We start from the raw sequence: 17,660 nt of genomic DNA, 5'->3' as shown, positions 1-17,660 counted from the left end.
CTAAACAATGTTATCATTGACTTGTGTTTGTGTTTGTATTTTGGGAAAAAGCAACTGTTCATAAATAAGTTCTCATAGACGCCTGAGAACCCTGGGAGAAAGAAGACAGCCATCAGTTTATGTTACACCAGAAAGCTATTTCTGAAGAGCAATGAATACACACCCACACACACTAGCAGAAGCATGCATGCACACATACCCGTTCACGCAAGCACGCAAACACACACATGGCTGCACAATCACATGCCCTACTTCCTCTGTATCCTCAAATGTCCATTTCCCTCTTGATAGCTCATTCTCCATATGCATGTGTACAAGCATCTATCACAAACACACACTGCCCGTCTCCCACCAAAACATTCTCCGTCATGTGAGTCCTGCCTGGAAACTAAAAAAGGAGGGATTTCATTTGCTCCAACTGGACATATTCCATGGCAACCGCATCCTGACTGCAAGCCAGTTGGATGAGGCATACGTGGCACACTGACCCAATGGCAGAGATCACACTGGAGCAGTGACCTGATAACAAAAGGAGGCTTGCTTCTCTTCCCTCTCTGGTACTCCTCATGTCAAGTTTAGCTAAAGAAACCCCAAAGATATCACTGAAATTCAGGTAGTATTTTAGAGATTTTCCCCCTGAAACAAGACAACATGATCTCTGAAAAGGTGTCTCAAGCTCTAAGGTTAAAAATGCAATTTCCTTTTTCTTTTTCAAAAAATGTGTATTTTAAATAATAATAATAATAATAATAATAATAATAATAATAATGATAATAATAATAACACATTTTATTTGTATAGCACTTTAAAAGGTACTCAAAGGCACCTTACATGGTAAAGCCAGAAACAATAAAATAAATAAGATAAGATAAGATAAGATAAGATAATAAGATAAGATAATCCTTTATTAGTAGCGGGAAATTTGCAGACTTACAACAGCGTAGCGTAAAGTGCACACAAGAGACATAGTAGAAGAAGACAAGCTAAAAATGAAAAATAAAAAATAAAAATAAAATAAAACAAGTATTATAAATAAGCAATAAAAAAAAACAGTAGAAAAAACAACAATAACTGAAATATTATATTTACAGACAGAAAAAAACAAAAACTATTTTAACTATTTTTAACTTTTTTAACTATTATTGCACAGTGTAATGTGTAATGTATTGCACAGGTTTTTATTGTCATGTTATTATTGTCATGTGGTCATGTGGTCTGCTTTAACAATGTAAACAAGGTAGAGAGATGACATAACAGTAATAAACAAAACAACAACAATAAAAACATGCATAACTAGCATCACAGGTTGAAAGCAGATTTAAAGAGATTAGTTTTAAAAAAGATAAGACAAGATAAGATAATCATTTATAAGTCCCACAGCGAAACTAGTACAACCTGGATGAGGAGAAATAGTCCCTTTACAAGGGTGCGTTTACACTGCCAGTTGTTTTATATGTTGTATTATCACTGATTTGTATCTGATATGGTAGGTAACACAGCAGTCACATGTGACAGCTCAACAGAGGGAAGACAAATGGTGAAAGTGTGTTTATTTTCTGTCAGCCTACAACCCGTAACAAGTCCTCTCCGGTGAAGACTAATTGAATAATGCAGCAGGCATGGAGAGGTGGAGTGGGGCAATTTTGTGCTTATACCTTTTAGAAATTGTGAAGGTGAGACTAGTCATAAGAGCAATGACACCGGATCTGGCCGCTGTAACAGAGCACCGACACAAACGGCCACCTTTGTGAGGGCTGTCTGGTAATCATACATCCCTGTCTGGCTGTAGACTGCTGGGTAAACCTCACACTCTCAAAGTGACTCACATACAAAGGTCTTTGTTGTTGTGGGGATCATATCACACTTAACGAAACTCATTCTCAAGAGAAATAAATACAGATGAAGCCAAATGTGTTTGGTGCAACATTATTCAAATGCTGTGCTTTAAGGATCCCTCGCTGAATGAGGTCATCACATCAGCTACTTACAGTTAGGAATGTCTTACTCCGTTGTGTTTCCTGTAGTCTAGATGATGACGTCACTTTGAAGTTTCCCGTCAAACATAGAGTCGTCAATATTTTGTATTTTTATATTTGTCAACAAATCCCATAAAAAGCTTTAATTGGCTTTTTATTGCCATTTTATTTATTAATTAACTTGCGGATAAATAAATCCTGATACAGCTGTGGTGTGTTTTTATTGGCATTTTATTTATTATACTTTATTGGCTTTTTATTTATTTAATTTTTTTATTGGCTTTTGTTGTTGCCCAGCAAAAATGAGTGGCATGTACTGTAGATAAATTTGCAACAAATACAAGTTAGGAAATAGTCTGTGAATCTACAGTGCCCAGCTGTTTTATGGAATTATTTAGCCTTAAAAAATTAGGTATATATTTAATATATAAAGGGCATTTTTAAAGATTTATGTCTTCAGTAAATGTACTCGGGGTTGAGTGCCAGAGTCAAGGCGGGTAAGCTGGAAATGTGTATCTTCCTAACAGAGAAATATATAGAATAAATAGAATATTGCCATCATTATCCTTTAATGCAGCCGTTTGATTTTAAATGAATTGTGTAATATAGTTTGTTTTAACTTAATCCTACAAATTAGATTTTTAGCATTAAATGTGGCCATGACTGAACTAACAGAGAATTATTTGATCTAAGTTGATTGTCTGAACCTTTGAAGCCATGTTGAAACCCTGATAGTGATGCTGACCACAGTCATCATGTCAGTGCATTGTCGTCTGTAGTTTAGACATGATTTCATTCCTCCATTAATCTCAGCTCACTGAGGCTCTCCTGTGTGGGAAAAGAGGAAAACTATTGTGGCATGTGCAACCGCTCTACATACGCTGACCCTTCGCTGAACCAACCACCATTTGATCTTCACTGCAGGCAACGTAGCATAGCCCTTCATGGTGCGTTGTAGTTTATATTACAGTGGAGACGTGTTGAAGTCCAGCAACTCACAGACTGCAGGTTATACTTTCATGTCAAGCGAGAAGAATCAATTGAAAGGTCTTCAAGTTTCTCCAATATTTTGCCCGCAGGCTACTCGGAGTGTTCTCGAAAAACTCTGGGCTTCACTTAATGAGGCTGACTGGTGTGTCAAGCTGTTCTGCTCACTCTTTGGAGAATAAGAGGGTGTATGTGTGGCGGCAGCAGTAACACTCGCACACGAACACGCACACAGTGGATAAGATTGGATAACTGTGTGGGAGAGCTGACCAGTTATCCAGCCTCCACAGAGGCACCCTGTTTAATCTGCTCCACACATTAAAGCCACGGCACCTCAAAGCAGGCATGTCCTAACAGCTGTGGACATGACTCCGTCTCTCTCTCTCTGAAGTGAGGCGGCACAGTGGTGTCCACCGCCATGCAGCACAGAAGCATAGGATGAATTCTTGGAGACTGCTCCCCATGAATGAGTCAATCTCACACCAGGGTTATGACAATCCAAAGAGCCCTCCAAAACCCAACACAGCCCTTCAGGCGTGCACAAAGGGCTTTTCTCCACCATTAAAGGCGTCACACTGGTCCTTCAGCGCTTTGAAATGCTGATATTGTTTTCGACAGAAGTTTCGTCATGCTTTCAACATGAAATCCCTGGAGGTGATAATAAAAAGAGATCAAATAAATCCAACAAAAGGCTTAATATTTAATCACTGTTGATCATTAAATATTTTTAAATAAAGCTGATTACGATCAGCGTTCTGGCTTTTAGAACAGTACAGAACAACCACAGCTGCATCAGGATTTATTTATTTGCAAGTTAATTAACTGTGGATGGCTCAAAGGCGGCCTGCTGCTGCGTGGAGGTCCAGCTTAGAGGCCTGCAAGCAGTGGGTGGAAAAAAACACATTAATGGCATCTATCAACAGCTACTAATTATGCTGCCTGTGGGCCCCGACTGGATCCGGTTTCAGCATTGGGCTCCAGCCACCAAACACTTAGCATTCATATTTAATCACACCTCATTATCCACCAACAATGTAGGAAGGAGACAGAGACATTACCTGATATGCCAGACAGACATGGTCAACATACAGACGGAATACAAAATGTCACACATACACAAACGGCCACCTGCAAAGACAAATAGAAGCGATGGAAAAGTCTACCACCCCCCCCCTTGCATGGGTGTTTGGAAAGAGGTCTCCGCTCTTGAAGTGACTCAACCTCTTTGATGAGAGGTAGCACCCCAATTCTGTGCTTTCTCAGCAAGTTGGTCCTTTCATGTGAGATCCTTTTCTTTTCATTTTTTTCTGGTTCAAAGAGCAGCAAAAGCAAACAGAGGCTAATCCTTTATCCTCACAACAACTGCTGGTGTGTTGCCGGGTTATCAGCTTAGAGTCATCATGATGTCACACTCTTCAGGTGTAAGTAGTCTGATGTTGGACATCAAATATGACTTTGGTCTGCCCAGGACACCTGCCCTTGTTATTGTCATGCAGGTGAAACAGAATACACCGAGTCATGCACTTCACTTATCATGCAGCAGAGACAGTTCCACGATAAGTAATCAGTGTCGTGTTTTTCTTGTGATTTGGCTGCCTGTGTTTGTGTGTTTTCACTTGTCTATCAAGTCTTTATTTGATTGTATTTGCATGAGTTAAATGTCTGTCAGTGTGAGTTAGCAGCCAAGACTTACTGTATCTGATGTGCTTCAGCAAGTCCTTTCAGGAGCCGGTCTGTGCAATTTGTACTTAACACTGGTGCGAATAATTATCCGGCACTTCGTCCAGTTCTAGGACTCTAGCCAGCTGAAACCAGAGATGCTCCTGAAAGATGCAGGAGCTATTAAACAAAAAACACGGCAATATCTTGTTACTTTGAGCTGTGAATCAACACATGAATTTGATCCCCTGTGACTGATTTGTCCCTGTATGATTTGATGCTTCTAGGAGTGAAAATTAAGCACTAAAGCCATACAAAGAGCAGGCCATAATTGACTCAGCATTGAAACAATATACAGGATATAAAGATTGAAACATAAAGTAACGACTGCTATTCACACATTCCTTAATTAGTATCTGGTGTTATTTTAGGTATTAAATTACATGTCTTTTTTAAATATAAAGCCAAAATAGTTTTTATTGTTTTTAAAAGATTGTCATGTCTTTCACTAACATCTGTGGCTTTTGCATGTCAGTTACATGTCCCCGGAGTCATGTCAGGTTTCCCCTCCTTCTCACATTATATGACATTGGCCGAGGGAACACAGTAAAACATGGACACTCCACAGTTTTACGCAATCCTTAGGCCTCACTATTCTTGGTTCGGAGCCTACTCGAGGTTGTAGAAGTGTAAACAAAACATTTAAGAGTCATTTGACCCCATGTGATGACAAGTAATCATTGTGTGACCTCAGACACTGAGGTCTCTCATTTCTCATCACAGACAGGAGGCCAAGAGAGAAAGTCATCAACAGGCACGTACACTTACCCCCCTCAAACTCCTTAAAGGATGCTCAAAGGAACGTAGGAATGCATTGATAAACAAAAACACAAGGACAGGAGTATGACAAAAACAAACATTAGGCATGCATAGAGATAGAATCCTCTTTTATCTAATCCAATATTTGTTTTTTATCCATTTCTATCATTTTCTCATAATATTAAAAAAAAAGAATCAAACTGAACCTCTTGATGAAAAGCATGTAACGGAATATTCTGAAGGTGTCACAAGCTATAGCCCTGAATTATTTATTCAAAAAAAGCAGCGTGATAGAAAATCAATCATTCAATCCCGATCTGATACAGTCTGCTGAAATATTAGCTGTGTGGAAACATCATATATCAGCCTATGAATGCTCCTTAATGTATATTCCATTAAAAATTTACACTCTGGTCAGAGAGTGTGTCAAGTATGTACATTTCTGTGTGTTGGAGTGGGGTGGGGTCACTACGTCCACTGTTTAGTCTCGGTCTGGAGGGCTGACGGCCTGTCATCGGGGCAGCCAGTATATGGGAGGGGGGTCACATGGGGTGTAGTGACCTCCAGGCAGCGTTACGTGAACCCCCTCATGGACTGCGATGAAGTCAGATTGCCTAATCCACGGAAAACAAAAGTGCTGTCAGTCAGGCTGGACAAGTCGTCAACAACAGCATCACCCGCCTGGGATAATTTCACCATGAGAGCTGGGGCCCTCGGCGTACACGCAGTCGCCCACTTATGGGATATTGATGATGGAGAGACGCCTGGCTTCTACACTACTACTGCTAATGGTCTCTAAGTGTTCACTAGCGAAAATGTGTTCTCTCTTCGGTTAAATAGGATATGCTCATAATGACTACGCTCTGTGTTTTATTGGGAGCTTTTGACAATTGCTCTCCGAGTGTCGAATAACAATCGATGACTGGCCTTTAAAGCTGCATATGGGACTTAAATGTATGAAATGTATTTAGATGGGAGAGTGTCTGGTAGAATAAACAAAGGAGTCCTGTGTTTGCCAATATGGACGGATTATATAAATCTCCTGAAATTATAATCCAACTCACGTGTAGTGGGGCGTGCCAATCAGTTTCTCAACACTCTTGAACACTCTTCCCATTGCTCACGTGAGACTAATACTCCCTTTGTTTCGCGCTTATTGTTTCGGTCGGTTGTTGTTGGTATGATAACAAGACAATCCCAGTGCATCTCATTCAAATATTATTAGTCTCAGTCTTTTCTGTTAACAGGAGAAATAACATATTTAATGCATCAAAACCTGCAGTCATATACACTGTTTACATACTGTCTACAGTTGTTTGTGAGTCTGTCGATAAGCATCTCCAGTGAGCCGTAATGCGCATTATAGATGAGATCATCATCCGCTGTAGTGTTCAGCCGGAACACGAGAGCAAACTATTTCTCTTGGTGGAACAACCATGTTCTACAGAGCTCCTCTTCTTCCACTCCAGATGATGTCATTCCAACAGCTTTGTTATTCTCTGTGAATATTTAACCCAGATAAGCGGGCGCTCAGAAAGGGTGAGCCGACTTAGAAGTAGAGGGATGCAAAGAGATGTGATAGCGAGAGTGAGCTGTACCGCTGCTTGACCACATGCCAGGAGTATGAGGTGACCGGGTGTTGACTGGCCCACGAGGAATCCCTTTGATAGTGCTCCTATCTGCCCTGTGATCAATACGTCGTACCGTGCTGATAAAAGAACACTGCTCACATCAAAGCGCGAGTTGGCCACGATGAGGGGGAGAAGTAATAAGATGTCAATTATTAATGGAGGGGAAGGGTCCCCTTTCAAGTGGGAGAGAATTTAGATAATGAAAATCAAACAAAATCCATCTTCTACAAATAACATCCTCAAGGTATTTAAATGCTTTTAAAATGATGACCTCATTCATGTATGACTGAAGCTTTTGTTTCACGTAGTGGATGCTGCTTAACATGAAATCCAGATTGTTTGAAAGAAAGTAGCATTCTTGCATCGTAAAAAGATGTAACCTTCCTGTAACCTTCAGACAACGTTGTTCCACAGCTGTGAGTTTGAACCTGTACCCTTCACCTCCACATAACCCCGCATATGTCCCACCAAACTATGGATGCACAATCCATAATCACATGCACCTGAACTCTCCACACCTCTCTGTGGCTCTCGATCAATATTTTCCCCCACTAGAGTGGCTTTGTTCTTTTATGTTTTGATTCTAGTGGCCAAAAAAGTTTTCTTTTTGGTTTGGTTTGAAATTCATGTCTTTTGATTCAGCTTGTCAGAGGCTATGATTTATTGATTGGATGCCCGTGACGATCAGGGAAAAAGAGAGATTGGCACAACACTAAGGACCTCTCCACTGTTATGAGATAATGTAAATCCTTGGGTTATAACCCTCAATGTGGCTGGAATGTTAAATATTCATAGCAGAAGACTCAACATATGGATTAACATGCATATTTTATGTGGCAGTCCCATATGGCAAAGAGATGTACTGTATAGCGCCAATAGGCTTTGGAATAAAACATCTTTCCTCTTTGTCTTTTTGCCCTTTTCACTTTGCCTATAGGCAACTATTGCAGTCTCCCTGATGAAATAAAAAGAACTTAACAAAAAAATAACAAGCATAATCACTAATGAACCTCTGTGTGAGTGTTTCAGGGTCGTTCTTTCCAGTGAAGTTCACAGGAAAGCAGTTTTATTGATTCCTCAGACCAGACAAATGTGCTGTGAAGTTTTCTCTCGACTGGCGCGGTAGGTAGGGGGTAGGAGGATGGAGGTGGGAGTCGAGAGTGAGCTCGATGGAGGGTCATGTTTGTTTATTTCCATCCAACTGGTCTGGGAAATTAGTCTCTAAATTCACCGCTGCTTTATTTGCCTTATTTATTTGCGGAAGATTGCTCACTGAACTCCTTGACATTTTGTCTTTGAACATTAATTTTAGTTTCCTCAGGAGATAAACCATACGTTCGACATAATGCCGGGCTACAGTAAATATAGATCTGTGAATACATTAATTTAAAGCAAACAATTGTGCCAGAACATATATGAAACAACAAGCTAAGTAAAGCCCAGAGGCCTAAAGAAGCCGCACAATACAATTTAACTCATATTAGCTTGTAAAACAATCATAAATGTTTAACACTGTAAATCAGTGGCGATTGAGGGGTGAGTATGGGGTGCAGGGTATCTCCCTCCAGCACTCCCTTGTTGCCTAATCTGCTCCCTTTGACAGGCTAATGTGCTGACTCTGGGATTCTCCAGCACTCAGCAGGGAGCTCCTGGCCACCTGCAGCTGAGGACAGCCAAGGAATGATTCCATGTCCTTTAACAAAAAGATCTCTCAAAGATCCCCCCCACACACACACACACACACACACACACACACACACACACACACACACACACACAAACACATACACACAATCAGGCCAGTGACCAGGCCAACCCTCTTTACAGTGATCCCGGGGGGGGGGAAAGGATTCCTTCCCATCATCGCCTCCATTAAATTCAAATAATAGAAACACTAGGACATTTTGACAAGATTTAACTAACAACTCAACTTAGAAGCAGTTTACATAGTAAAGTGGTGTTTACCATGTTGAGGCATGTAAAAGCAATGTTTACTTGCATTTAATAAGAAAACTCTTGGTAGGAAAGTCATATTTAAAAAAAATATGTTTTGCCAGTGTGCCTGGGCAAAATAATTGTTTTTTTTAAACAATGAAGTGAAACATCAGTTCTAGACTATATGTATAAGCACAAACCAACTGTAATTAATCCTAAATATCATTATATTTGTTGTCCTTTGGAAATGTGTCATTCACTCACCTACTAAGCCAACACTATTTGCAGATTCCATCATTTATGGATATCTTTTTCATTTCACATTGCAAGTTTACATACTGTGAGCTCAGGATATGATGTGGAAGTGAGTCAATATTACTGCTATCATCAGAACAGTCAGAAAGAAACAGCCCATGTGAAAAATGGCGGCAAACCATAAAGCACTTTTAATGTAGGTTTTGTAGCATCTCACCACAAGGAATCATTTCAATTTGCCTTTATGTATCCCGCCTGCCACACATACAGCATGTAACTCTACCACTGTGTGATTAAATCCCAAATTAATAATGAAAGTGGATCTGTAGGCGTTTCCCACAATGAGATCATTCCTTTATTTATTTATTTTCCCCCCTGACATACCAAGAGGTGATATTTTAGGACAGAATGACGGGATGCGGTCAAGTGTGCTCAAACAAATTGATAAAATTTGGAGAACAGAATGGTTTAGTGTTTTTTTATGTTGTTGTTTTTTTTTTTTACATGAAACTTAAATTTAAATCTCAAGAGGACATTTTCACAAAAAGCTGAAACTTCAGGAAACAAAAGCTTAACCTTATATGGCCTTCTTCAAATCAAAACAAACTGTCCTCCAATGTTAGTCTTTCTCATCTCCCCAGCAATCTCAGCCGACCTCCCAATGATCCATCATCGTCTGCACTTCCTCATTGCTTTCCTTTTATTCCCGGCTTTCTCACACCCCTCTGAGACTCATCTCCCAGTTCACACCTCTATTGTTACATGGTTCCAAGGTTTACAATCGTGATCCCTCTGGCTCCCTACCAGGCCCTTCACACCTCAGTGTGGCCTCCACAACTGAAGATTAGCTGACCATTGCCTCCCCTCCTCCCTCCACTTCAGCGCTCGCTTCATCTCACTCTTCACCTTGCTCCGGTGTGGCCAATCGCTGCCCAGCTTTACCCCCTCTGTGGAGAGCTTGAGGTCCAGGATAAGGTTACTGTACTTGGGGTCGCCGACCAGCAAGAAGCGGTAAATTGGTTCATGGGAAGTAGCGAGACACCCCCTGTCTTGGTGCAGACAATGATGTCATCATGGCGTGATGCCTCAGGGACGAGCTGCAGACTGGTGATGTCATAGTATTCTTGAAAATCTGGTGGGCGGTTGATGGACGAGATGGGTGTATGAATGTGTTAAAAATTAAGCAGATTATGGCAGGGTCAGTGCGACAAGATAGTGTCACCGTACTGTGTTTTATTCTTGTTGATGCGATGGGACTGTATCTGGTGCAATTAATGAGAACAGAATGGAATTAGTGAAAATTGACACTGACCAGTGATTGTGATTCTTTTCAATTTCCCCCCCTTGGTTTCATAACCAGCACTGCAAAGGAAGCAGTAAAGATCTTAAATCACAAAATGCACTCCCCCCTCGGCCAAGGTGACTGTGAGCGAGCCTACTGTAATTCAAGGACGGTGACGCATGCCTTTCAGTCAACCACAAGAACATTCCACTTCAGACAGTTACAACGTTTGTCTGTCCATGTTTTTGTTTGTCTGCTTGGACAGTGGATGGACGCACATCACTGGCCAGTATAGGGTATCACCTGTGACCTTGTAAAAGAGAAGTGATGAAAAATTTATGTGAGAAATTTGACCACTGTTTTTTTTTCTTTTGCTATTCAGAATCCCTACAGTTCATAAATGATGTTTACTCCATGTTTTTTGACATGAAACAATTAAATGGAGACCCAAGACGGCGCGCTGTGGTTATAGTTAGGTTACCATAGAGTGAGCCACGCAGCATTAAAATTATTGCTATCTTTGTATGTGAAATATTTTAGCCACATGCTGATCAGATTTTACATGGAGGCTGTAAAGCAATCAGTGAGCTCATCATTCCACCACATCTGTCAAGGTTGAGCAGGGTGACATGAACAAAGAGTCACACACACTGGCACTCTACTGAACATTTAACTTCTACAAGGAACTTCCATTTAGTGTTGATTTTAGTAGTTCCTGTGGAAAAAAGTGGTAGTGTTTTTGAGCAATGGAGTCCCCATATAAAACCTCTTATTTTACTGCAACAGGGTCTGACAATCTGCTTGGCGCAGTCCTGGTTCTGGTTCTCCTAAGCCTCCCTTCTCTCCTGCGGTCCCAGGATTATGGCCTGGGCCAGATCCAAGGTGTCAGCAAGGCTGATCTGGGTCTGTCCGAACCTGCATGATTTCAACTGTTTTCACGCTGTATCCAACGTAGTGGCACCAATGACAAACATTAAGAATGACTATATAGAAATAGCCGATATTCTTGCCTATAGTCTGGTTTACTTATGCATGTCATATAGATTCATCAGTATTAAACTGAGACAGTTTCCTAACCAGTTTAAAATTCTTAAAATATACTACATAAAGAATAAGCATTGATGTGTGGTTGATGTAAATGCCTGTGATTGTGTGTTTACTACCAAAGGAGAAAGTGTTGACCCCTCTGTCCCACCATGCCTCTGGCTGACTGAGTAGTTTAGAAATAGCAGTGTAATGTGAGGGGCAGCTGTGATTTTGTGTGGTTGTATATACAGGCTCAAACATGCAAAGACATCAAAAACAGGTGCCTTGAACAGACACACACACAACCTCTGATATCCCACATTCCAGCACAAGGCTGAGCCCGCTCCTCCTTTTCCTCACACCCTTCATCTGAAACTCTTAAGACTTCCAAACACTTTGATTGCGATATCCATTTACACTAACAGGCCGATGGTGAAACATTAGTGGGAGGTATCTCTCTGTCAGATAGTTATGGATCGGGCTGCTTAGAGGATGAGGTCACCAAGCAAATACATAGCTGCTCTGCCTCACTGTCACTTTCCTGATTGGAACGGCAGGCTGGGTCATATCTCTCCTAAATTAAGATCTTAATCTCCTCAACTGGACTGGTGCCGACAATGTTTTATACCCAGTGGACATAAATATTGACACACGTATCCAGATGTTTATGAGAGAATGTGTAACGTGAGGCTTCTCCGTCTGTCATAGATGGCAGGTGATCTGTTTACCTTGATGATGACAAGTTCACCCACAGGTCAATGGATACAGCTGCATGTGAGGGTTGGCTGCTCAGGGGTGTGGATTTGGTACATTGTGCTGGAGCATTGGAGCTTCAGCATCACTGCCAGCTGTCTGCCTGGTAAGCTGTACAGCCATCCCCCCAACCGGTATGATGAAATCACGGGCAGCTGTCTTGTGGCATGGCCAGACAGGCAACCAAATTCACCAGGGATGCGCCAAAATGGATGCCGACCACATAGCTCCTCCACAGTCCTCGGCAGCGCGTGGTAGGAAAAACATAGCTACGGCATGAGGGCGAAGGCTCCATTAGGGGCCATCAAATATTTATCTACCATACGGCACCGAGCCCTTGGCTCTATCCTCACAGCATTGTGCAACAAACCAACAAGAAAACGGCTCCTGAAAACAACATCAACACAGTGAAGAGCCTGCAGTGCAGAGCTAAGAAACTATTTTAATTATTTTTGACCTCACACGAGGAAGCACTGATTTATTTATTAATGAGTACTAGCAGAGCTAAGAGCAATACACTGATCACTTAATACACCAAGCATCACTACCTTTATGGCTCCTCAGTACTTTCATATGAATGTTAAATAGATGAGAAGTTTGCTTCTCACCTGCTGACATTATGCAGTGTTAACACTGCAATGCACTTACATTAATGAAGATAACAATGACATCACCAGACTGACCACATGGTTCAATAAGATGAGTTAACTCCAAACTGTCAATAAAAACTCCATCAATGAATCCAAGCAGGCTCATCCAGACTGCGATCGGGACTTAAATGTGTTTAGTGCTGCTGGTGGGGCGGTAATTGCCTTAGCAAGCTAGCAGGCTGGCTGTAATGACATTATCAACCTGTTAACAACCACAGAGGAGCTCGAGTTGTTCCTCTAAAGGCTCTGTCATCTGTCAATTTATGGTCAGTTGCAGTATTGTTTGTCTTTAGTGTTGTTTGTTCAGGTCTCTCATGTTTTGAGCCAGGGACTAAAACAAAAAGGCTTTTCATGTGTAATACTGTGTTAAATGGTCAAGAAAAATACCTGGAGTCAAGGGCAATATTTATGGTCATTCAAACAGATTCAAACAGCCAGTCAGAAACTCAGCAGAAATGTAACGTTAGCAATGTCCAAACTAGGGTTGGGTCATAAATAATATCTCACACTTTTTCACATCCAACCCAATTTACGATTTGTAATCTCTTTTTTTTCTTCCTTAAAACCAAGCTAGGCTTACAAAATACAAATAACTCAAATTCAAATTTATATGAAAAACGATTAACAAAAGCACACAAATGATGAGTTAAAGTGCAAACCTCCCTTTCCCTTTTTAAACAAAAATGCCTCTTGAAAATAAGCGCACACACACACACACACACACACACACACACACACACACACACACACACACACACACACACACACACACACACACACACACACACACACACACACACACACACACACACTAAAGACCCTCTCTGCACTTGTAACAGGGATAGGTATTTATTGGACAGATTACAGCAAATAGGCGTTGGCACGTTTGATGTGTTTACATGTGAAATAATGTGAAAATCAATTTGCGTTTCGTGAACATCGTCTTAACCATTTATTCAAGTTAATTGATCAATTCAAATTATTGTTAATTGCAAAGTTAGCTTATTTAGACTTACAAATTATTCATTGCAGTAATGTGTTAGCGTATCAAAAGTCATATTATAGTAAGCTGAAAATAGTCGTACAAAAGTCATAGTAAAGAATGTTCTAAAAACTTGTATGTCCAAAAAAGTAATAAAAAAAGTCATTGAAAAGAGTTTTAAAAAAAGTTTCAAATTACTTTTATCTTAGAGCCTTTCTTTTAGAATCTCTTGCTCTCAATAATAGCTGGAATAAATCTTCAGCACGTTGGTGCATCGCAGGTTGGAGCTGCATGGCACATTAGACGGCACACGATGGCCGTAATTTACAGGTCAGGAACACAAAGCTAGGGTAGAGCTAGCAGATCCACGAGGGAGATCAACAAGGGAGAGATCTGGTGTGCAGGATTCAAAGTTATTAAGAATGGTTGTAACATATTAGAAACCAGGTGAAGGAAGGAACTTCTTCAGGTTCTTCAGGTATGTCAAAAAAAGACATAAAAAATCATAGTGTACTCAGTTGAAAATAGTCATAATTCAGTATATTTAAAAAAGTCAAAGTATAGTATTTTGAAAAAATATTAAAAAAAGTCATAGTATATTATTCGCAAAAAAGTCATAAAAAAGGCATAGTATAGTATGTCGAAAAAAGTCATAGAATTGTGTTTCATGAAAAGTCATAATATAGTATGTCGTAAAATGTCATAAAAATAGTCATAGTATAGTATGTCGAAAAAAGTCATAAAAAAGTCATAGTATAGTATGTCGAAAAAAGTTGTAAAAAAGTCATAGTATTGTATGTTGAAAAAAGTCATAATATAGTATATCGTTAAAAGTCATAAAAAAGTCACAGTATAGTATGTTGAAAAAAGTCATAAAAAAGTCATAGTATAGTATGTCGAAAAAAGTCATAAAAAAAGTCATAGTATAGTATGTCGAAGTAAGTCATAAAAAAGTCATAGTATAGTATGTCAAAAAAAAGAATAAAAAAGTAATTGTATAGTATGTCGAAAAACTTCATAGTATTGTATGTCGTAAAAAGTCATAAAAAAAGTCATAGTATAGCATGTCGAAAAAAGTCACAAAAAAAGTCATTGTATAGTATGTCGTAAAAAGTCATAGTATTGTGTGTCATGAAAAGTCATAGTATAGCATGTCGAAAAAAGTCAAAAAAAGTCATAATATAGTAAAAAAAAAAGTCATAATATAGTATCTCGTAAAAAGTCATAAAAAAAGGCATGGCATGGCAGGGCGCCACCTGCCCATCAGTCTCTAACTAACATTCATTCAACATAAAGTCCACACCGATGGAGAAGCCTTTGGGAGCAACTCTGGGTTAAGTGTCTTGCCCAAGGACAAATCAACTGCTGAAGCTGGGAATCGAACTGCCGAGCCTCTGATTGGAGAACTACCCTGCTCTCCACTGCGCTACAGCCGCTGTATTGTGTATGTGGTTTGTAGTATGTCGAAATAGGTCATAGTATAGTATGTCGAAAAAAGTCATAAAAAAGTCATAGTATAGTATGTCGAAAAATGTCATAAAAAAGTCATAGTATAGTATGTCGAAAAAAGTCATAAAAAAGTCAAAGTATAGTATGTCGAAAAACTTCATAGTATTGTGTCGTAAAAAGTCAAAAGTAAAAAAGTCAAGTATAGTATGTCGAAAAAAGTCATAAAAAAAGTCATAGTATAGTATGTCGAAAAAAGTCATAGTATAGTATGTCGAAAAAAGTCATAGTATTGTGTTTCATGAAAAGTCATAGTGTAGTTTGTCGTAAACAGTCATAGTATAGTACGTCGTAAAAATTCATAAAAAAGTCACAGTATAGTATGTTCAAAAAAGTCATGAAAATGTCATAGTATAGTATGTTGAAAAAAGTCATAATATAGTATGTCGAAAAAAGTCATAAAAAAAGTCATAGTATAGTATGTCGAAAAAAGTCATAGAATTGTGTTTCATGAAAAGTCATAATAAAATGTCATAGTATAAATGTCATAAAAAAGTCATAGTATAGTATGTCGAAAAAAGTCATAAAAAAGTCATAGTATAGTATGTCGAAAAAAGTCATAAAAAAGTCACAGTATAGTATGTTGAAAAAAGTCATAAAAAAGTCATAGTATAGTATGTCGAAAAAAGTCATAAAAAAGTCATAGTATAGTATGTCAAAAAAAAAGTCATAAAAAAGTCATAGTATTGTATGTTGAAAAAAGTCATAATATAGTATATCGTTAAAAGTCATAAAAAAGTCACAGTATAGTATGTTGAAAAAAGCCATAAAAAAGTCATAGTATAGTATGTCGAAAAAAGTCATAAAAAAGTCATAGTATAGTATGTCGAAGCAAGTCATAAAAAAGTCATAGTATAGTATGTCAAAAAAAAGAATAAAAAAGTAATTGTATAGTATGTCGAAAAACTTCATAGTATTGTATGTCTTAAAAAGTCATAAAAAAAGTCATAAAAAAAAGTCATTGTATAGTATGTCAGTCAAAAAAAGTCATAGTATTGTATGTCAAAAAGTCATAGTATGTGTGTCATAAAAAAGTCATAGTATAGCAAAAAAGTCAAAAAAAGTCATAATATAGTATCTCGTAAAAAGTCATAAAAAAAGGCATGGCATGGCAGGGCACCACCTGCCCATCAGTCTCTAACTAACATTCATTCAACATAAAGTCCACACCGATGGCAAAGCCTTTGGGAGCAACTCTGGGTTAAGTGTCTTGCCCAAGGAGAAATCACTGCTGAAGCTGGGAATCGAACTGCTGAGCCTCTGATTGGAGAACTACCCTGCTCTCCACTGCGCTACAGCCGCTGTATATGTGTATGTAGTTTGTAGTATGTCGAAATAGGTCATAGTATAGTATGTCGAAAAAAGTCATAAAAAAGTCATAGTATAGTATGTCGAAAAAATTCATAAAAAGTCATAGTCATAGTATAGTATGTTGAAAAAAGTCATAAAAAGTCATAGTATATAGTATGTCGAAAAAAAAAAAGAATAAAAAAGTAATTGTATAGTATGTCGAAAAACTTCATAGTATTGTATGTCGTAAAAAGTCATAAAAAAAGTCATAGTATAGCATGTCGAAAAAAGTCGAAAAAAGTCATAATATAGTATCTCGTAAAAAGTCATAAAAAAAGGCATGGCATGGCAGGGCACCACCTGCCCATCAGTCTCTAACTAACATTCATTCAACATAAAGTCCACACCGATGGCAAAGCCTTTGGGAGCAACTCCGGGTTAAGTGTCTTGCCCAAGGACAAATCAACTGCTGAAGCTGGGAATCGAACTGCCGAGCCTCTGATTGGAGAACTACCCTGCTCTCCACTGCGCTACAGCCGCTGTATTGTGTATGTAGTTTGTAGTATGTCGAAAAAGGTCATAGTATAGTATGTCGAAAAAAGTCATAAAAAAGTCATAGTATAGTATGTCGAAAAAAGTCATAAAAAAGTCATAGTATAGTATAAAAAAGTCATAGTATAGTATGTCATAATAGTATGTGTAAAAAAAAAGTCATTGTATAGTATGTCGAAAAAAGTCATAAAAAGTCATAGTATAGTATGTCAAAAAAAAGAATAAAAAAGTCATTGTATAGTATGTCGAAAAACTTCATAGTATTGTATGTCGTAAAAAGTCATAAAAAAAGTCATAGTATAGCATGTCGAAAAAAGTCACAAAAAAAGTCATTGTATAGTATGTCGTAAAAAGTCA

Source organism: Anoplopoma fimbria, chromosome 15, assembly GCF_027596085.1.
Source record: "Anoplopoma fimbria isolate UVic2021 breed Golden Eagle Sablefish chromosome 15, Afim_UVic_2022, whole genome shotgun sequence".
NCBI classification, from domain to species: Eukaryota; Metazoa; Chordata; class Actinopteri; order Perciformes; family Anoplopomatidae; genus Anoplopoma; species Anoplopoma fimbria.
This window is presented reverse-complemented; position numbering follows the sequence as displayed.